Source organism: Triticum urartu, chromosome 2A (assembly GCF_056163025.1).
Source record: "Triticum urartu cultivar PI428250 chromosome 2A, HENAU_Tu73, whole genome shotgun sequence".
Classification (NCBI taxonomy): Eukaryota; Viridiplantae; Streptophyta; class Magnoliopsida; order Poales; family Poaceae; genus Triticum; species Triticum urartu.
The window spans coordinates 297,073,584-297,097,163 of record NC_141874.1 but is presented as its reverse complement, the minus strand read 5'-3'; positions in this window follow the sequence as shown (position 1 = coordinate 297,097,163).

The window sequence follows — 23,580 nt, the reverse complement described above, 5'->3', positions numbered from 1 at the left end:
TCCCCCACCTTTCGATCCCCTAGCCCACATCAAGCGACCCCTAGTTCGCCGGAAAGCCATGGTGTGCCGCAAGATCACTTACTACAAGATGTTGACGCCGGAGCGCCGCGCAGAAATCGCGGTGGCGGTCGGCGCCACAGACCTCCATTCCCAAGCTCGCTTTACGGCGGGCCAATCCCCGAGTTCTCTGGAGCCAAGCTACCAGGAGGAGGAAGCCGATCCAATGTTCACGGCGGAGGTCGCGGCGCAGAAGGCCCCCGATGGGTATGAGACGATGGATGTCGACTTCGTGCCAGCGTCCGAGTCCCGCATGGTGCAGGCGGACCAGCGGTTCAACATGGAAATACTAAAGGAGGACCAGGAGGCAGAGGCTCAACTCGATGTAGAGCGCACGCATGCCGCTGCCATTGAGGCTCTCCTGCAGGCGGAACCAGATGTCGTGGATGTGAACCGGGCGGCGGAGGCTCAACTTGAGGCAGAGCGCACGGATGTCGCTGCCATCAAGGCCCTCCTGCAGGCGGAACCGGACGTCCTGAACTTGAACCGGGCGGCAGAGGCTCAACTCGACGCAGATCGCGCGGATGCCGCTCTCATCGATGCCCTCCTGCAGGCGGAACCGGACGTCCTGGACTTGAACCGGGCGGCGGAGGCTCGACTCGACGCAGAGCGCGCGGATGCCACTGCCATCGAGGCCCTCCTGGAGGCGGAACCGGACGTCCTCGACTTGAACCGGGCTGTGCTCTCGTCCGTGCAGAGCGCCCGCACGCTCCGCTTGAATGAGTAGCTGTAGGCCGAGGACAACCACGGTGCAGAGACACACGTCGGCAGCGACGGCTGGTTCGCGCCGGCAGCCAAAGACGATGAGGCCGTCTCTTTCCGTGAGCAGTGATAGTTTTTCTTTATGTTGTTGTTTTCATGGATCTTTTGCTATGTAAAAACATATATTTGTTATGCAAGTCGCATGACTTGGGTCATTCTACCATTTCAGGCGGTTGGATGAATATCCTACGTCTCCTAACCCTTCTTTCCTTCTTCCTCACCTCTTCTTCTTCCCCAACAGACCACTGCACGGGCCATACGGATACTCCCCAACATGCGGTTGGATAAACATACTCTATGAACGAAAATAATGTGTCAGCGATAGGATGGCTGAGTTTGATGTGCTCACATGCGACAGCACGTGTCAGTGAGGGTGCGTTCCCTTGGTTGGGTTTGCGGCGTGCATGAGCGACTGTGCGAGGGTGCGGTGCGACCGCGGCGTGCAGGAGCGACCGTGTGAGGGTGCCGTGCGACCGCGATAGCCGTGCGCAAGTGTACCTCCTTCTCATTTTGAAAACTTTAGGCAAGCTTGGCAAAAATGTGTGGCGAAGTTTGGCAATGCAAGGCCTAGACCCAAACAGGATAAGTACGTACTCCCTCCGTTTCTTTTTAGTACTCCCTCCTTTTCGGTTTATAAGGCTCAATTCAAAAATCTCACCAACCAAGGTAGATGATGAGTGGTGGAACATTTTTTGTAGCTTGCAAAAGCACCCAATTAATGCTCTTGCTTTCCTCAAAAAATTATGTTTACGAATGCATTAATTGCAATGCATGCATGCATAAAGTGCATGCATTGGTCAGTTTTCTCTTAATACTTGCATGCAATGATTTAATGCACCTTGAAGTCTGAACATGTGATGGGGAACAACCAAATTGTGCCTTATAAAATGGAGAAACTAAAATTTTGAGATAAGCCCTATAAACCGGAAAGGAGGGAGTACGTACTAGGAGTACTAGTGTTAAAAAAGAAAGGCTGGGTTTTCCTTCGCGGGATTTAATCGATACAAATGCTCGTTTCGCGTGTCAATTAATGCGTATTTTCTTCTCGAAAGACCAAAGAGCTAACCATCTTACTCCTCATCGCTTGATTAATGTAGCGCCATGCAAACCAACCTTCTCACTTCCGCATGCATGCAGGGGATATTAATGTCCTTGGTTGCTAACCCCATCAATTTTGCCTCGATTAGTGTTAGTGGCCCTTTCCAAATTGTAATTTTGATATACTGGCCTTGTGTACAAAAAAAATGGAGGTAGTAACTATATTTGACTTCCTTCCCCATTGCGGTGACGTCGAAGATATTTTTTTGTGGTGGTTTGGCGAAGTGCGTTCGATGGAGAATAGCATTTGCATCCAGGAAGTCCTTTACTAGTACTACTAGGAGTAACTAATGCGGTGAGATGGCTTCTCGAAGAAGACGATGGAGAAGCAGAGTCAGCGAAGAGTGAAATGATGGTTTCTTCGTCCGTGCTTTTGTGATTTGACGCCTCACTGCTTTGTGATTTGTGATAGAAGGGACAGGGGAGTAGACTCTGTGCTCTATATTGTAGTACTACATGCATCCAAGCATGGGAGAAAGAGGAGAGATGTTGCATTTTTCTATTCATTCAATCAATCAATCACGGAGCTTCGGTTCCATCTTTTTCACTTTGGCAACACTGTCCACAATGGTTCCCACGATGCCAAAAGCTATTTTCACATTTGGCTACACATTGTGGATGCCCTTAACCGTACCACTTGGTTTTGCTCCTGTGTGCTATCTATACAAATCTCAATTATATTGATCTAAAAAATTATAGAATGGAGATTAGTAAAAAGAAGGTGATTTTGCCGCGCGGATGGCGGGGGAGGTTTCTTATTTGAGCAATGCTACATCCACGTAATGGTTTACGTAAAGTTACGAACTGATGTGATGTGGGACTATTTCATTGGATTAAAGGAGAGGATTAGGCCCACCCCACCTGAAAATCAGGGGGGCATATATAGATTAGATGGAAAGTATACGTAGCAGCTACATAGCCCTTAGTAAGTCTAGGATTAGGCTTCTTATTTTCAGAGGACATTGTCCTGGCGGTTTGCTAACATGCGGTCCCACGTGTCAATGCTTTACCAAGCCGATCCATGTCCCACATGAGGCAGAACAATGGCAGAAGCAACACGTGGTTAAGTTGAAGAAGATGAGGGAGAAGCGGATTCAGCAACGAGTGAAATGATGGTTTCTTCGTCCCTCCAACTTAACTGCAGGAAAGGTGCAGCTTTGTGATTTGACGCCTCATTGCTCATTACTACACCGGCGCCATTACTGGGGTGCTTCACCTCGGCTGCTCTGCATTGTTTTCCGGTATGGCACATGGACCCGGTAGCTTGATGTCCCACATGTCGGCGAAAGGGACTAGAAGATTTATGAAAGCGGGCGCTCCACTCTTACGACGGAGGAGTAGATGACACGACGGCCCAGTGAACTGTCACTTGTACTGCATAGTACTAGTATAGTTTTGCTGTTTCACACGATCCATCGATACAAACCTGATTAAACAGGAAAGGGCGGGATTTTTCCCGCGCGGTAGACGATACCCATGCATTTCAAAGGCAATTTTAATGTATGCAAACTGAATAATTATAATTAGCAATATGATATCTAGTAAAACTAAAAACACATATGATTTATTGGGTTAGAGTGTAGTAGTAGTGTTGTATTGCATAGTTGTTACATGTAACATGCGAGAACGTGTAGAGATGTAGTTTTGGAGGGCCTACAAAGTGAAAAGCATAATACGGTCACCGAACTTCAGAATAAGCTGATTACGGTCACTATATACGTTTTGCGGTGATTATACGGTCACTTGCTCACAGCTCAGCATCGGATTGCACTCTGTTGACCGGCCAAATAGTCTGTGTGGCGCCATGTTGACTAGTTAAATTGACCACGTTCGTTGTGGGTCCCACCTTTCAGTTCGCATAGGGAAAAGGTCAGATAAACACAAATTTATGCAGGCGCGACAAGGCTCCAACCCGTGCGCGGGAATCACCTGGTTGTGTATGTGTCTATCAGGGCCTGATGTGTGCGCATGCACGTGTAGGTTGAGCACTTGAGCGTGAGAGTGTGTGTTGGTCGTGTGGTGTACTAGTGTGTGCATGCATGCGTGCATGTGTGCGTGTGAGTGTTGCTTGCGTGCGTGGCTGCATGTGTACGTGTGAGTGTTGCGTGCGTGCGTGGGTGCATGTGTTTGTGTGAGTGTTGCATGGATGCAGTTCGTGTGCATGCGTGCATGTGTGTATAATCACCACACCAGCTCATGAGTGTTAAAACAGACGGCTCAGCATACCAATACAAGGCCACATTGTCCGCTGTGCCCGCGGTCATGACTTCGAACCACCGTCCAAATATTTTTGTTGTTGTTTGTTTTCATTCTTACTAGCAAGATGCCCATGCGTTGCGCGTAACATCAAGATGCATTTGTATGACTTGTTTATCTTGTGAGAGAAAAGGATGAACGAGGGAAGGCCTTATTTGCAAATGTGGAGAGTTGTGTGCGTACCTTTTGCAAAATTGCCATAGTTTCTTTCCTATCCGTTAGATATAAATCGGACGGCCTATATTGCAGGATGGCAGGCACACCATCATCACCAACTCTGTTTTTTATAAGAGTGTATTTTATGTATTTTATAGGAGTGTAGATGTAGAGTAGATACAAGTCGACAAGTGGGCACGATGGTAGTGAGATAATGTGATGCAACACCAGAGGTGCCACGTGGAGCGTTTAACTGGTCAACTAGTCATGTCATGAGCAAATACAGAGTTGTACGGTGAGCCCGTGACTGCATAATAACCACTAAACATAAATGGTGACCGTAATGAGTGGATTCTGAAGTCCAATGTACGTATCGTGCTTTTGCTTCAAATACAATGATCGTCATTGCATATATCGCGAGAGAAAGATGAAACATGCCTGAATTTTCTGGGGGGCTTACTTTTAGAGGACCTGGAGATAGTTTTGTATGCATACGTGAAAGGGCGTACAGGGGGGGTATGCGATGGAGAGAGAGATGCTCTTCGTTTCTCTTTATTATGACTAACTTTGTATATAGTATAAAAATATACAAATTCACAGTGCGGAATAAATATCATTGTGGGCACCATGCAATGCAAATTAGCGTTCGTACTCCTCCATATAACTTTGTAATGTTGTATATATGTAGAAACTCTAAAATATTTTTTTGGCCACACTTTATTCAAAAGGAATGTTGTATGCGAAATAAACGTGAAGAGAGGGCTTTTTAGATCAATGGGGTATGTGATGTAACATGTGTGAATGTGTAGTTGATGCATTTGGCGGGGCCTAGAGAGGTATGTGTGTGTATTACGTATTCGAGAGAGGCATGGATAGAGGGGCCGACAGGGGGGGCATGGGAGAGATAGCGCGAGAAATGAGAGTGGTCTAGAGAGAGAGAGAGAGAGACAAATATGACGTCACGACAAGAGATTCCATTTCGTTGAGTGTGTATATGCAAGGGGGGAGGGAATAGAGGCACCGGAGAAATTTTCTATGTGTGTGCTGTTTGTGTTGGTATTTGTGGGTGTGAGAAGATAATGAGACGTGGGGGCAGAGGGTGTGTCACTGCGTTAGGTACGGTGGGTCGAGGTGAGGCCCTTCGTTTTGTTCCGTCCTGCGCCACATTGGTTGGCCCGTGACGCATTTAGGAAGACCCATGGATGACTAGTCGTACAAGACAAAGATAGCAGAATTGTGAAGGACTCTGTGTCCACTAACAAAGCCGGCTAGGATTTGTAACCCTAGGTTCTCGGACTAAGGTAACCCCTTTATCTCTGATATTACTATTCATCCAACCTAACTTTAAGGGGCACCCTACAGAATGCTCTGCTAGAATCATACTCGTTGATTAGGAAGAGAGGTGTGAGACAATGCGTGAGAGACAGGCGTAAAGATAATGTGCGTACATGAGACACGTAGGCAGGTCCATGTATATAGAAAGGGTCGATGAGGATTGTGCGTGTGTATGTTTGTGAGAGGAAGAGTGCTTGTGATAAAGGTTAGTGAGAACAGTTGTAAATGGTTACGAGAGAGAGGGAGGGTTATATCTAGAGAATGTGTGCGAGAAAGACACCTCGGGAGAGAGTGTGTGAGCATGTGTGAGAGACCACCGATGGAGAGTGAAACTACACATAAAAGACTGCTCTACACATTGATTAAAGATATAAATTGTATCCAAATATTAGGATGCGATCATGATATTTGCAATTCGCGTAAGGAGCGGTCATTGATCCATCAGACATCTAGATTCTATAGAATTTGAGCATGTCTATGTTATTATTCGACAAAATTGATCCACATAGTTAGTATTTTGAACTCCAAACAATGCATCGCTTTAGCAATCGAATATAAACGTGAGTATAGTTCATGTTGTGTGTGTAAAGCACATTATACATACGAAAGTTACACAATGGACATTATAAATAGCTACTACCTATGAACTAGCATACATTTTAATTCAACTTAAGGTGGTTTAAAAAATCGAATTCAACATGAAGTCCATTCAATTATTTGAATTTGATATCATGGCATTTGTAAACCATAGCTAAATTATGGGGGCACCAATCTTTGCTCTGATTTTGTACATAATTGCATATGTAGTCGTGTACAAAATAGATTCAAATTTAGCTCCTCCATTCCAAAATAATCATAGTTATAGGATTTTCAAGTGTCAAAATTTCAAAAAGAAGCGGATAATTTAATGAGGTTTTCAAACATACAAGGTCAAATATAACATTGTATATTTAGGTCAATCCTCATAGTTCAAGAGTACTCTAAACGTGCATGCTTGTGTTTCAAAATTTCGAACGAAGCGCCAAAAGAGCCTCTACTCACCCGAAACAGCGTGAGACCAATGTTTAGTAGTACAAGGAAATTACTTTTCTAATAACTCCGACCCGTGAAACCTACCGGTCCGACGTCCAAAGATTAGACCGGGGTAGGTTTGTAGCTTCATCTAGACGCCATGCAACCGCATCCGAAAAACATTCATACACAATGGCGCCTAAGCACACATGCGCGCGGCCGAAATCACTCCCGTCCACTATTTGGGACACCTGGGATTACCATCCTACCCCTGACCCGCAGTAGGTCCCAAATTTAAGAGGGGGACAAAGTTTGTACTTTCCCCAAATTTCAAACAAGTGCGTCCTATCTTCTGTTCAAAAAAGCCAAAAACAAGCGCGTCCCAGACCGAAACATGGTTCCCCCCACCCGTCTGATTCCCCATTCGTACTCCGTGGGTGCCAAAACTACCTCTCGACCAGCTGCAAAACCCCGGCGTCCTCCGTCTGCCACCCCATCCCACCCATCAACCGCTGCCCTCCTCCATCACGCCGGAGCCGATACCCCGACGTCGTCGTCCACCACAATGTCAACTGCAAAGCCCTCCACGGCTAGTAGTTGAAGCCGAGGCCGAGCCGTCCGTACCCGAGCCAGTTCAACCACGCCGTCCTGCGCCTCACCGCTGCCGCTCCAACTTCGCCACCCTCCACCGCACCAGAGTTGTTCCTGCTACGCCGTCCTTCGCCGCATCGGATCTGCTTCCCCTCCGCTGACATACGGCCACGGAAACACAGTCAACAATTTGGCCATGGGTTCGTCCAAGCATGCACCCTCCAGTTCATCGGTTTCCCTGGTAAAAACAAGAAGATCGGCGCGACATGTGGGGGTGACCACACCGGCAACTGAAAAAGGTACTCCTCTTCCCTTATTCGTGCAAATCTTACGTCTCTGCTTGCACGGTATTCATCCCATAGAAGACACTAGTTGACCGCTTCTTCTTGATACTTGATGTTCCTAGTAACTCGCGATGCACAAGGTTTGTCCTCATATACTATTTCACCTTAGCTAGAGGTCCGTCGCCCCCCTGAATTTCAATTTCTGTTCACTTGATTCCCAATTAATGGAAGCATTCCCTGGCGTAACAGGCGCTAGTACGCCTATTACGCCGGGGAAGCAACACCTTGGTGTTTATCATAGGGGCGTGTTCGGCCTAGAGCTACTGGCGCCCGATCTGGAGGTCGGCCGGGATTAAGGGGATGGCCTGGGGGTGCTTCCAAGCACGGCGGTGGTGTGAGGTCGATGGGAGGGCGGGGCGGCAGACGCAGGGGTCTGGGCCGGTGGTCGCTGGCGGTTCGAGAAAGATCATCAACAGTGACTGGCGGGAGGTAGACGAATGCCATCTGCCCGTTCCTTATAGATCGGACGGCTCATTAAAAAATCGACTGACCTATTTATTTTCAGTCGACTATTATCTTAGATATGACCACATGTGGTGGTGTGCTTGAGGAGTACCTGCATTTCCTGTGCTCATATATTACAAAATCATATGGAGTAGAATCTAATTTTGTTTGCCATGCAATGTTGTAGAGCTATTATATGTCTCCTGTCATTTATTTTCCAGCCACCTGCCATCTTCTACTTTTACAGTGCACTAGTTCTGCACACACCTCACCCTTACTCTCACTGTTGTGTTTTTATGCAAGGGTATTTCAGACTCTGCTGCCATGAGAGAAGCCAAAAAGAAAAGAGATAAGTCGCTCCAGCTTGTTGGGCGGCTAGGCAAGACACGTTTCAATGCTTTAATGGGTGCAGTGTCAAGATGGAGACGGGCAACGTAGCTCTGGAGTTGATGACCTCGCTTGCAATGAACCACCATCACAGGTGCTTGCTTTAACTTCGTGGTGTCATATGTGGTTGCATGTTCCATATGGTGTCTAGCTTGTATTCGAAAGGCCGAAGTCGATAAGATAAGGAAAGATATTTTTTTACATGAACCACCATCCCGTGAGCACCAGAAAACAAATAGCTAGTCAGGGCACTGGCTGAGCCAGTGACAAGCCCAGCAAAGATAGGCATCACCTGGAAGCCAACTAAAAAGCTGCGATGGTGGCGAAGCAGCCCGCCTCCCACCAGGCTCTCAGGTCCTAGATGATCATGCTCACCACTCCAGCCGGATGTCTAGCTTGTATTGCTTCCAATTTGGTTAAATTGCATCTGCTTAGCTTACACATTATACCTTTGAATATGACATGCCTTTCTGTTTTTGGTACATACTAGTACATCTGTGTGTTAACCACGTTCTTACATCAAACTAATGTTCTTGTGTATCCCTCATCAATCACTTATGACGAGGCAGGCAGTCAAGGGGACTACTCCTCATTTAAAGAATGCAGCGTCAGCCTCCCGACATGATTCTCAAGAAACAGAAATGCTACATGAAGATAGTGAATGTAGCTCTGTAGTTGATTACAACATTTCCCCTACACTAGCATCGCAGGTGCTTGCTCTAACTTGGCAGCGTGATATGTGGTTGCATGTTGCATATGGTGTCTAGAATGTAATTCTTCCAATCTGGTTAAACTGCATGTGCTAGTTTGCTTAGCTTATACATTATACCTGTTAATGTGACATGCCTTCCTGTATTTAGTACATAGTACATCTGTCTATTAAGCATGTCCTTACATAAAACTATTGTTTTTTTTGTATCCCGCATCAATCAACATGGCGAGACACCTTTAGTATATGCAGTGCAATATTGGTTGCATCTTTCATATGATTTATAGCATGCGCTGCTTCTAATTTGTTGAAATTCCATTTATGATGGGACGCTTTTAACTTGGCAGAGTCATATTTGTTTTCCTAGTCTACAACCCTGACACTCTAAAGAGACATCTCCTGAGACAGACCCCAGAAGACCTCGATGAACTAATGACGACAAGCGAGACCCACAAAGATGACCAAGTCGATGATGCCACTGCTGGAAGGAGCCGGTAGCTGAAGCGACAGAAGCGGATGGACTGGCGATAGTGGTGGCAGCGGAAGGAACATGAAGCCAGTCTAGCTCCCAAAGACCCTGAGAGTCACAGCGGCGAGGGCCAGCACCAACCAAAGTGTGCGTTCGACGATCCTGAATAGAACAAGAGTCAACGTCAAGGATGACGTGACAACCAGAATCAGTAAGTTGACCAGCAGAAAAAAGATTCATGGTAAGTCGAGGAACATGAGTGACATCAGGAACAAAGTAAGAAGGTGTGGTAAGATTGCCTCGACTAGCGACAGAAAGAGGAGTACCATCAGCAGTGAGTACATGAACAGGAAAATCAAGCGATTTAACAGATGACAAATTTGAAGAATGAGAAGACATATGAAAAGAAGCTCCGGAGTCCAGAACCCACGAGGATGTACCTGACTGTGTAGAGGGTGGTTGCTCAGTGCGGGAAGCATCATTCACAGAACCTGCAACACCCGTCGAAGGAGAACCTGAAGCGGCAAGAAGACGCTTAAGTCGCAGAATATCCTGCTCAGTCAAAGCGGTGGCTGAAGATGTCGAAGTAGAAGAAGTCCCTAAAGCTGATGATCACGCCTTACGTAGGTGTTTCTTCTTCTGGAAGCACTGAGACTCAACATGACCATCCATCTTGTAGTAGTCACAGTGAGAACGAGACCGACCCTGGCCGCCCGTAGGAGTAGGCAAGAGTGGTGGAGCACTCGAGCGGGAAGGAGTCGGTGTAGCAGGCATAGTAGGAACTCGAGTAGCGAGCACAGAGGGAACCTCAAGTAAACCAGCGCCACGGAGGCGAGTCTCCTCAGCACGGATCTCAGAAAGCGCCTCCATGAGGGAGATACGACCACGAGCAAACAACTGAGCACACCAGGGCTCAAACTCCTTACAGAGTCGAGACAAGAACTCGTAGACATGATGAAACTCCAAATCAGCCCGCACAGCCTGACAACACTAACATGTACGACAACTAGCAGTGCGGAGAGAATCAAGCTGACGCCAGATAGCAGAACTATGTGCATAGATCCCATCAACAGTGGAGTCACCCTGCTGAAGAGCATGCTCCTGACGAACCACAGACAGGTATAAGGCAACACCAGAGGGCTGATAGCGCTGACGAAGTCGGGTCCACATCTCAAATATAGTAGAGAGGCCTAGAAACTCAAAAGCAAACTGAGGTAGAACACTAGCAGTCAAAACAGCTGCGGCACGAGCATCATCATCAAGCCACTAAGTGTAGGCAGACAGAGCTGCATGATAAGTCTGAAGTGCGTGCTCATAGGTCTGAACCTGCTCATCATAATCAAGAATGGCAGCGTCATCAGCCAGCTTAGCCGCATCCTTCGCAGCCTGATCAGCGTCGGCAGCAAGAACCGGTGGCGTCAGTGGAGTAGGAGCCACAGGAGGAACTGGACACGGCGGACTGGGGACCTCGCCAGAAAGAATGCCCCAGAGACGAAGGCCACGCATGTGAATGCGCATGAAGCCGACAAACTCAATGTAGTTGGTACCATCAAAAGTCATCGGACAGCGAGGAACAACAACATAGCTGGAGGACAGAGACATCACGCCTGCTCTCTTTTTTGGAACAGATGATCAGGAGCCGGCTACATCAGCGACGGGACCTGGCTGCTGGATCGTGGGCGGGACCTGGCGGATGGGCACGAGCGGAACGGGTCAGCTGGATCATGGACGGGACCTGGCGGCTGGATCCTCCCACTGGATTGGGATTCAGGCTGAGACGCCAGATCGTGGGATCGGGATTCAGGTTGGATCGGGATGGGCTCGAGCGGCCGCGGGCGTTGATGCAGATCGGGCGAGGGCGGCGGCTGGGATCCAGCGAGAACGTTGATGCAGTGCAGATCGGATCGTGGGAGGGCGATGAAGATCGGACGAGGGTGGCGGCTGGGATCCGGCGAGGACTGCGGAGATCGGCGACAGGAAGAAGCTAGCGGCCACAGAAAAAAACACGTCCTGGCGTTAACCTGCAGGGGGGAGAGGAGCAGGAACGGAGAGCCAGCGGCGGCCACAGACGAGGGTAACGGCGTGAGGTGGATTAACAGCACGAGTTGCAGCGTGCAAAAAATTGACCTAGCTTTAATACCATGTTAGGAATATGCAACTTGTATTTCCAGGTGGCCATAGGCCAGTATATATATACTTGTACAGGTGTGGAATATATGCATGAAACCCCTTATACAATGGGGTAAATATGAAAGGTTACATGGCTATTTATATATAACTCTAACAGCAACAAGTAGACCAAGCAATGTAATGTACACAGAAACACACACACAAAGAGATAAGTGGAGTTGGGCAACCAAGGATGAGCCAAAATGTGTAATCCACAAAAATGCTCTTGTTGCACAACACTAGAGAGACAATAACACTATTGCACAATAGGCGGATACAAAGACTTGTGCACAACCTACTAAGCAAAAATGCAACAACTTCTATCCCACGTATGTTCTATGCAAGGTGTTTCGATGATATGATCCAAGATGATCTAATGACAATCTTAATGTTGTATGATGCTATCGTTCTTGCTAAAAAGCTCTTTGCTTGTTTGGCTCTTTGATGATTGAGCTCTTCTCTCATGCAATGCTTGACGAACCAAGATACCAAGTGTGTATGCGATGACAACCTTGTGACACAAGAGATGATACCAAGATATGCAACAATGATGTATGTATTCTATGGGAAGTATGATCACTAATGTGCACAAGTCTAATTGCCGGCAATACTCAATGGATAGTTTCGATGGGTAAGCAACGCAAAGGAGTAAGGTTATGATGGCTATCAATGTAATGGCAAGAGTGATATGTCCAATACCAAGTTGAGGCTACTGTTTCTTGCATACGGTATGGTGGCAAAATTGTGGCACAAATACTAAATTGTCGGATCAAATCCAACAAAACTTCAACACACCAACAAATCACAAAAAACATTTGGGGCTATTTTTGTGGGGAATTTTCGAATTAGGAACAAAAACAACAAAAACTAGGCAAGCAACACAACGGGGAGGCTTCAAAATCATGATCAACGTGGCTCTTGATACCAAGATGATGTAGGGTAGGAACCCTAATCGGCCGATCTTTCACGAAAGGACCGGATCCCGCGATGAACACGAAGAACACGAGGAGGGAAACGAGGGAACACATGTGGAAAACACAAGAGAACACTCAAACCAACAAGAATGATTACACAAGTGCTAGATCCTTGAAACACGAAGGAAGATACAAGATCCACAATCAACAAGGGACGATACACGGTAACCGGTTCTTCTTCAAAGGAGGTCTTGATGGGGGCCACCCAAAAGGGGGTCTTGAATCCAAGGGATCTTCTCCGAAGAGGGGCCGTAGTCTCTCTCGTGGAGTAGATCCATAATGGATGAGCAAAGCTCTATCTCTAATGAGCTACTACTTTGCTAACCCTAAAACGTAGGTAGGAGAAGAGTATATACAGTCTAAGGGAGAAAGGGTACACGGGCCTCGGCCCAAGTCGCTGCGCGCAGGCAGGGCCGGAAGTTTCGGGCGCCGAAGGTTCCGGGCCAGGTTCAGGGGAGGGTCCGGCCTAACCAGAGAGTTGGCATGGGTGGAGCTGGGATCGTGTATAGGGGCCGGAAGGTCTGGGCTGGCCAGAGGTTTCGGGAGCCGGAAGGTCCGGGCTGGTTCTGGGCTAAGCAGAGAGTTGGCATGCCCGGGCTCATCGAAGACGTCGGAGTCCGGAAGGTCCGGGCTCTGGCCGGAAGTTCCGGGTTGTCCAGAGAGTTGACGCCTGTCTCCTCTTCTTCAGCTCCATCTTCCTCTTTGGATTCTCTTTGCTCCTTAGCTTCTTCATGGCTAACTCCTTGATACCTTACTATGCATAATGTCTCCATTTGAGGTAGTATCCATGTCTCATGTGTATCGAAGTGGAAGTGTGAGAGGAGAGATGTCACCTCGGTTTCGAGTGCTCTAGTATGTGCTCGTGTCATGGGTCCGCTAGGCACTTGGTGAGACGATGGTAGGTCCATGGGGATGACCTTAGGGATGACCTTGGTATGCTCCACATCATATATGTTCATGCCTCTCACCTGTTTTATATTGATCATTGTCTCTTGTATCCATTAGTTGCACAACTCATATGCCATTATAGTGAGTGCACCCATGTTATGCTTATATCTTGGAGACTTGGACATATTACTTGTGATGCATGCTTGTTTGATTGATCCTATTGTATTTGGTTGTTCTCGCATCATATGCCTCCATACTATGAAATGCTCCCTTGTCCTTTCTTATGATGAGCATGATGCATACACTTGTTGGGTATTTACCACATGAATGATAGGTTTTGCACTTCCGCTAACCTCATTTGTTTTTCCGAGTGTTTGTCATGTTCGTTCATTTTGAAGGATTCACAAGGTGGTACCAGCACAAGACAACTTGGTCATGTGAAGGCGTACACGATGCGCGACACCAACATTTTCGACATTCTCATAAAGGTGAACTCCTTCCCTTTGAGCCATCCTCAAATACGCATATTGGATGGGCCACTCTTTTATTGTTATCTCCTTCTTGTTGCCTACATGATACATCTCGCGAACGGAGGAGCGCCATTGGAGATTGGCTCTATGGACCTTCAAATTGAGGAGCGCTCGGACTTATTGGATGCACCTTCGAAACTCAACTCACGCCATGACATCGAGCATTGGTACATCAACACTACTTTGACAAACTGCACCAACACCTCAATATTTGTTGATTGTGCTCACACATGTCATGCTCGTTGTACATATCATACTCACCACAAGTTTGCACCCCTTGCATGGATTGACTCGCATTATGCTTGTCTTGTTGCATATATTTCCATGTCATCCATGATATATGAGCTTGTACACTTTCTTAGAAAATTTGTTGTGATCTTTCTTCATGGCATATTCATAAATAATGATCACATTGCCCACCATCAATTGCATGATAACATTATCATATTGAGCATCCATTCACTGGTGCGCGTCGGTCCTAAAGAAATGGTTTTTAAGCCTTTCCGCGACGGCATTTGGAAACGTGAGTGTGGGCAATAGGGGGTCCTTCCCACACGACCCAAAAACCGTCGGGGATATGCCCTCCTGCCACACAGGCTCGGCAAAATGAGAACGTGTGCGACCGGCGAGGGCTCAAATACGGAAATACATACAGTAGAGCTAAAAAGTACGATTATATGGCAAAATTGTTTCCGATCGCAAGTACGTCCCACACAGTCAGTCCATGCTAAACGTTTCCATTCGTATGTACATCCCACACAGTCGCGCTAAGGAAAACGTTTTTGTTCATAGGTACATCACACACAATTTTTCCTGTTAAATTGTTTGCGTTATTGAATGTATCACACACGGTACATAGAAGAAACTGTGTGGCAAAGGCTGTCCATCACACACATTTTTTATGTGGTAAACGTTTGCGCAAGGTGGCCTAACGCAAACAGTTTTCAAGAGAAAGCCATGTGTGAAGTGGAGATTGATCGCACACGTAGTGGATCCTATAAACGTTTCTAACCTCCACGTATATCGCACACGTTTCACGTTCGCAAACCGTGTGCAGTGTTATCCCTAATTAATCCAATTAATCCCTAATTTAAAAATCACATGTTTTGAATTTGAAAGTAGGCAATCACTTATTTCATATCCAACCTTGTTTATTACAAATATAGGTTCAACCACGAATCCATAATTCGATGAACAGGTACATATACTGAAGAACTACAGAAGCACGAAGTAAAGAATGATGAATCACAGTTGTACTTAAGACTGTAAAGAGAGCGGCGAAAGACTTTCTGGTTGCTGGAGAAGGTGAAGCGGAATGCCCATATTGTGCCCTCCTCCATGCGTAAGGCGCGTATGACTCTAGGCCAACCCCTTGTGATGGCTGCCCGTCCATCCTTCACTGTCTTCATTAGGACTTCTCGATGCTCATTGTAGTCTGGATGAAATACTTTAATATTCATTATGTGTCCACCAATCATGTACTTTGCGAGGTAATATTGAGTGAACTGCTTCGGGAACCACTGGGAACGAAAAATATTCAGACATTGTTGTCTAACAACTCATTATGGGTAGTAAAAAGAGAAGGATGTAGAGTTTGTAGTTACCTCCCTATAGCTCACTGTTGTGTTGGATAGAGCATAAACAAATAATTTGCTTGCCACCAGTCGTATCTTTTTGCTAATAATCCTTATCAGTTTCCTCACTGGATGCTTGTTCATCAATGTCTCATTGTCCCATACGCAAAAAGGGTCGATGCATGGATCCTTGCCAAGGGCATATGTACCTACAAGCAACTAGTCAATATTAGAATCTAACTAGTGTCCAGGCCTAGATCTATATGCACTACATTATGGAACGACGGGGGGAGTACAAGCCGAGGGATGAAGCTAACCTCGGTGGAAAATGGTGGCCACTTCCGTTGTTGTCCTGCATAAGTAGTGGCAAGGCATGATAAGTACAGCAATCTTAACATCAAACAAATATAGCAAAGGTAAACAACATCATCTCCAAATGATAGCTTGAATGTGTTGGTTTCAGCATGCTGTTAAACTAGATATAAAATGGAAGGCAATATTACCGACAGCAGGCTTAACATCCATCAAATATTGCAATTCGGACTGGTATTGTTGAAAATGAATAGAACGTAGGTAATGCTTAAACATAACACTAGATAAATGTGTAAAACTGAAATAAAGGGCATGTGTTAACTACACCAGGAATAACTGGAACCAAATATAGCCGTTCAAACTGGTATTGATGTAGTCGAGCGACACAATTCTGACTTGCACATAATGAACACCACATTGTGAATGACTGAAATAAACAAGGCATAAATGACCAGTATAACAACAAAATATAGCCATTGAAAATTGGACAGAGTCTCACTGCAACCAACCTAACAAGAAAATACAGATAAACAGGGCATATGCTTGAAAACTCGACAAATGCTCACTACAACCAACCTAACAAGTAGATAAAGATAAAAAAAGCAACCTAACAACCAAATACAGATAAACAAGGCATCTGCTTAATAACTGGACAAATGCTAAAAAAGCAACCTAACAACCAAATACAGATAAACAAGGCATCTGCTTGATAACTGGACAAATACTCACTGCAACCAAACTAAGAACCAAATACAGATAAACAAGGCATCTGCTCATTAAATGAAAAAAAATGCTCACTCCAACCAACCTAACAACCAAATAAAGATAAACAAGGCATCTACTCACTATAAAAAACCAAATATAGCCATCCGTGAAACTAAAGTGGACAATTCATACTTAAACATCACATAGACCTATTGAACTATACATTTTTGTATAACTGAAATAATTAAACACGGCACAGTTAAAGCACCACACGGAAGATGCTACTGCAACAAAGGGTACTGGTTAGCAAGCTAGAAAAGGTAAGATTTGCTGATAGAATGTTGCCTCACATTTCATGGACGGGATCCTTCCAGTTGGAAGAGCACATAGCCATGGTGTGCTCTTTGATGTCACAGATGGGCTGTTTCACCTGGGAAGAACCTTCGTGGGTGCCCTCCTCGAGGTCGTGGTCATGGTCGATGAAATCTGACTTGGCAATTGAGGATTCCAAGCCACCGCCGTAGAACGTGTCCTTTAGAAATGACAAAATGGGCTCGATGGCGTACAAAGCTCGCAAATCCTTGACCGCTTGGCGGAGGAGATCAGCGGCAGGGCCGTCGAAGAGATCGACGGCGGTTGAACCAGAGGGATTGGGGATGGACCACTTAACCTATGACATGACCCGTGTGAAGCCGTCAGTGTGGACAAGCTTGATGTCGTAGCCAGCTTTCCTGAGATACAGTAATACGCTAGCCCGCTGAGATGAATCCTTCGGCATGGCAACGTAGTCAATGTCTTCGCCGGCTTCTGCGGTGACTTGTTGCTCCAGGATAGACCGGTCCGGGCGAACGGCGGCCACGTCGCCAACGTCCGCCGGAGAGGCGATGATAAACCTCTTCTTGGCTGAACGCTCGTCGAGCTCCCCGGATACGTGGTCGAGGTTAGGCTGTGACATTTTGGAGCAGGGGATGTGGATCTGGTGGGGAGGGACACCACATGCCTCATCCAAAAACTCAGGGGAGTGGGGCGACGGTATGGGAATCGCTGGGTAACCTGAACTTTATTATGTAAGCTAGGAGGAACGGGCAGACCGGCAGGGGTTGGCGGTGGCGCCGGTGGCGGCCACGAGCTAGGGTTCGAGGGGGGAGGGGGCGGGTGGGGGACTGTGGAGGGGGGTGGTGTTTGAGCATACGACGCGGCTACTGAAATTTTTAGTAAACGTGGGTGGAGATGGTGGTGGACGAGGGAGGGCAATGGTTCAAATGCCTCGACTACTACAATTTTACTATAAGGTTGGTGCTGGAGGAGTGTGGGCGATGGTTGAAGTATGGCGGCTACTAAAATTTAGGTAAAGGAATTGATGCGGGGCGGGAGTGCCCAAGATCGCGCACGGTCCAATAACAATATGTGTGTATGATAATAAGGAAAAGTGGCCCAGATCTGCCAATTTTCGCAACGCACAAGGCGGGTAGTTTGTTTTTTATATTTCTAGCTAGGTGGTCTATCACACACGGTTCGTCCAAATTTCCAAATAAACTTGCCCGCCTTTAGCTTGCATAGGTGGTGGTTTTATAGAGCACTTGCATCGCACACGGTTAAGCCAGTACCTCCACTCTTTGCTCGCGCTTGTGCGGTCATGGTGATTTCAGCGCACTTGCATCGCACACGGTTTAGCCAGTACCTCCACCCTTTGCTCGCGCTTGCGCGGTCGTGGTGATTTCAGCGCACTTGCATCGCACATAGTTGAGCCAGTACCTCCACCTTAATTTGCTTGCGCTTGCGCGGTCGTGGTGATTTCAGCGCACTTGCATCGCACATGGTTGAGCCAGTACCTCCACCTTAATTTGTCACGCTTGCGTGGTCGTGGTGATTCACATCACACTTGTATCGCACACGGTTAAGATATTATACCCCGTGTCTGTTGAGGGTCATCAGAGTCTTTCTAGCAAAAAATAACGTTAGAGAGGGTCAAAATACAGCCACACCAGCATGTGGCCCAAATATATGAGTGAAAAGGGTGGTATATGATGTTCAAAATTCCAATGCACAACTTTGACCCCGCGAGCCCATGGTTGGGCGCATCATTAAAGATCGATGAGAGGGGCCAGAAGTCAAGAACCACCTGGAAGTGGCCAAATATATGTGTGAATATTGGGGATGTTTAAAACTTTAAATACACAATGCATAACTTTGGTGGCACCTGCCTCGCAAACCCGAAAGCACCCTAACAACCACCTAGCTAGGATATATATAATGACAAAATGTCATACCTAGCTAGGATGCTTGGCCCACCACCTCTGATGTAGGGTGGAACCCTAATCGCTCGATTTTTCACGAAAGGAGCGGATCCCGCGAAGAACGCGAAGAACACGAGGAGGGAAACGAGGGAAAACACCAGGGGAAACACAAGAGGAACACTCAAACTAAAAAGAACAAGTCACACATGTGCTAGATCCTCGGGTACATAGAACGATACACGAATCCACGGACAACTAAGGACGATACAAGGGTAGCCGGTTCTTCTCCGTGAGGAGGTCTTGAATCCACGGGGGGATCTTCCCTTAGAAAGGGGGCTTGAATCCAAAGGGATCTTCTCCGAAGAGGCCACGGTCTCTCACGAGGAGTAGATCCGATGTGGATGAGCGAAGCTCTATCTCTAAGTATGAGCTAAACCAACGCTGACCCTCAAATGGTGGAGGTGGAGGAGTATATATAGTCTAGGGCCACGAAGGGGTAAGTGAGGGGGAAAATAGGTACATGGGCCTCGGCCCAGAGACTCTTTACGCAGGAAGGCCGGAAGTTCCGGGCAAGGACGGGAGGTCCGGGCTCCGGAAGTTCTGTGTGGGTTCCGGTGTAAGCCGAGAGTTGGCGCGGCGCAGGCTGTGCTGGAGTGGCGAGGGCCGGAGGTTCCGGGCTGGCCGGAAGGTCCGGAGGCCGGAGGTTCCGGGCTGTGGCCGAAAGGTCCTGGCCTGGCAGAAACTCTGCACAAGGCTTGATGCCGGCTGTTCCTTCTCCTTGAGTCCTTGATTCCTGAGAACATGTAGTGTCTTGGCATTAGGTAGCAACCATGTCTTGGAAGAATGGAAAGGGAAAGCTTAGGAACGAGTTCACCTTGTGTCGAATGACGTATGCTCGAGGTTGAGGTCTCGTCGTAGTGTACATGGGGATGAGCGTAGGATGCTCCGCATCATCTCCCCTCCCTTGGGAAAGATCCGACCTCGGATCGTGATCCTCATCACCATGGAAACAGTCATTGTAGATGGACTTGTAGTTGGACGGAGTTGAAGACATTGCGCAATGCAAGTACTCCAAGGTGTCGCCGGAGCGGTATACATGCCAAAATAGCAAACACAAACAACACTCGGAAATACAATGGTTAGCGCACACAAAGTGTCCATCATGTAAGAAAGAGTATGTGCGGCAAGATTGTTTGTGACAAAGCGCATGGAGCTTAGTAAGATGATATAGAATGATATGCAAAGCATTAATGGGAGCAAAAGCATTCATTGTGCACACAAATGTGTTGTGAATATGATCAATGCAACCACGGTGCAAAATGATGTCATAATGGGACGGTGTATCAAAAGCATGAACATGGCAATGGATTCTCAATATGAATGAGTTATCATGCAATTGATTGTAGGCCATATGATCATGATGTATGAATATGCCATCAAGAAAGATCACAACAAATTTGCTAAGAAAATGCACAGGCTCATATATCATGGATGACATGGGGACACAAGATGCAACAAGGCAATCATAATGTGAGTCAATCCATGCATAAGATGCAAATTTGTTATGTGTGGTGTTCTACCATAGCTCAATGTTGTGGTAGAAGTGGTGGTCCGATGGTGAATCCACTAAGTCCGAGCACTCCTCAACTTGAATGTCCATGGAGCCAATCTCCCATGTCGCTCCTCCGTTCACGAGATGTATCATGTAGACAACAAGAAGGAGACAACAATGAAAGAGTGACCCATCCAATATGCGTAATTGAGGATGGATCAAAGGGAAGAAGTTCACCTTTAGGAGATTCTCGTAAATGTTGGTGTTGCACATCGTGTATGCCTTCACATGACCAAATTGTCTCATGACGGTACCGCCTTGTGAATCCTTCAAAATGAAAGAACATGACAAACACTTGGAAAAACAAATGAGGTTAGCGGAGATGCAAAACCTATCATTCGTGCGGTAAGATACCCAACAAGTGTATGAATCGTGCTCATCATAAGAAAGGACAAGGGAGCATTTCATAATATTGAGGCATATGATGCGAGAACAACCAAATACAATAGGCTCAATCAAACAAGCATGCATCACAAGTAATATGTCCAAGTCTCCATGATCAATAAGCATAGCAAGTTGGCACTCAATACAAGGGGATATGAGAGGTGCCACTAATGGAGACAAGAGACAATGATCAAGATAAATCATGTGAGAGGCACGAGCATATATGTCATCAACCCAAGAAAGCAAGTAAGAATGGAACATGGGTGATGCGACAAAGAAAGCAATCATATGAATCAAGGCAAGCAAGCTAGTAGTGCGAAGATGCAATGTACTAGAAGCAATCATGTCAAGTATGTCATGTGTGCAAATGGTATTCATGAATAATGCACAAGACATATCACAAGCATGAAGGCAAGATATGAGCAAAATATCATCAATGTATTGGTGAGAGGCCATATGTAAATAGCAACGGGACATCATGACTCTCCCAACACAACAAGCATCAATAGCACGAGGTACATGATAAACATGGCAATAGAAACAAGGATCTCCACCAAGCATGAAAATACACATAGGAGAAGCGTAATGGTGAATCATGGGTAGATGCAAGCAAGGGTCACAATTGCATGGCAAAGGCATAGCGTGCAAAGTGAACACGGTAAAATGAGCATGAAGCAACAAGCGGTATATAGCCCATAGCCGTGTGAGAGCCAAGTGAAAGAGATGCGTGTAGTCATTGCGTGAAGAGAATGGTGGTAAGGATAGTCCACGGGATCCCAAGTCATCTTTGCTCTCAAGAGCTCGTTTCGTCAACTCTTAGGATTGAGAGGTTGACGAGTATATGTGAGTACCTACACAAAACAAAGACAAAGGGAAAATGGTGTGTGTGTGGTAGATGTACACATCATCCATCATGATGCGCATGTGCTTGTGTTGGTTAGCACAAAATAGCCAATGCTCAAATAAATGAGATGCGTGATATAGAAACATGTCATCCATCATGAGAGGTTTGTTGTTATGTATAGCATAATGGAGACTCAAATTGTGTAATGCATCACAAGAAATATGTAGAGCATTGTTATTCATGGAATGCATATGGTGCAAGCAATTATGGGAATCATGCAATATATGGAATGCATCAAAATCTCCTAATATGTATGAGGAAACTATGGGGGTCTCCTCATAAGCATTAATGGAAACATCTCTTGGATAATATTGACAACATCCAAAACAAAGCATATTTGGAACAATGTGATCATGGCATGGTATAGTAGATGAATTGTGCAAATTGTGCAGAGGAAGCATAGCAATATCATCACATGAAAAACAAAGGCCGGTGACCATCATCTCGTCATCTATGCCATAAGTGCAAATGGGATTGATTTTAATGGGGCATGCATAGTTACTATGTTGAGATTGAAGTGATGCAATATGGGATATCTCACTCATAGCATATGACAAGGTTAATGGATTGTCAAACATGATGTGACCAATAGAATTTTCACATGATACCCTATGGAGCATAGCATCCCAACTAGGCAAATCAACATGCTCATCATCATATTTTCCATAAATAGGTAAGCCATGACATGAAGAAGTCGCACTAGCATGAAGCATGGGTATAGGTGTGTCAACATCATGCAAGCAATCATTCGTAAAATAGTCCATTAGTGGGACAAGAGAAGCACCATCACCTATGTTACCTTTGGAGCATCGCTCGTGTGTTGTAGGTGAGGTGTCGAAGACCAAGTCATGGTCATCTTCATCATAATGGAACCATGTGGGTGGTGCATCGTCTTCCACCATGGCCATCATTGTCTCCATTGGAGGTATGGACTCGTCGAGGATAGGCACGTCATTATGTAGGAGACCTCGCAGCAAAGAAGAAAACACACTAGGAGTAGAGGTTAAGTTATTAGAAATCAAAGTGGCCTCACGTGTCGTGTCAACTACCTCACTCACTAAGTGTTGTGGCTCACTCAATCCCTCTTGGATGCTCTCACTCATATGGTTGGTGGAGTCACTCAAATGGCTCTCAACTTCACATAGGATGTGTGGCACGCTCTCAAGTGTGGGGCTAGTGGTGGTCACACTCATCCTCTCATAGGAAATGCTCTCAATGTCATGTAGGGTGGAGTCACTCATGTCACTCATGTGGTGGTGGCTCTCCACACATGGCAATTGGGGCATCTCGTCACATGTCGTTGTCGGAGAAATGTAGGGGCAAATGTCTCCATGCTCAATCATGTCGTAGTTGTAGCCATGGATGAAGGCCGAAGATGGCACATCATCACTCTCCTCTAAGACCAAAGATAAGGTCTCATGTGCGGTCTCATAGCTTGACTCGGAGTATGAGTCCAATATGGGCGCCGTCGTCATGTTGTTGAAGAGGTTCATGCTCGTCGCCATTGTCGAAGGGGATGGCCCTAGCTCGACCGTCTTGTCGCCGTCTTGTTGTTGGAGGCCCATATGATGTGGCACCTCATAGCTCGTCTCCATGACCGAAAGGAATTTCCCATGCTCGGTCATCTTCCTTGAGGGGCTTCCGAAGATGGAAGTGTCACCCTCGCTCGTAC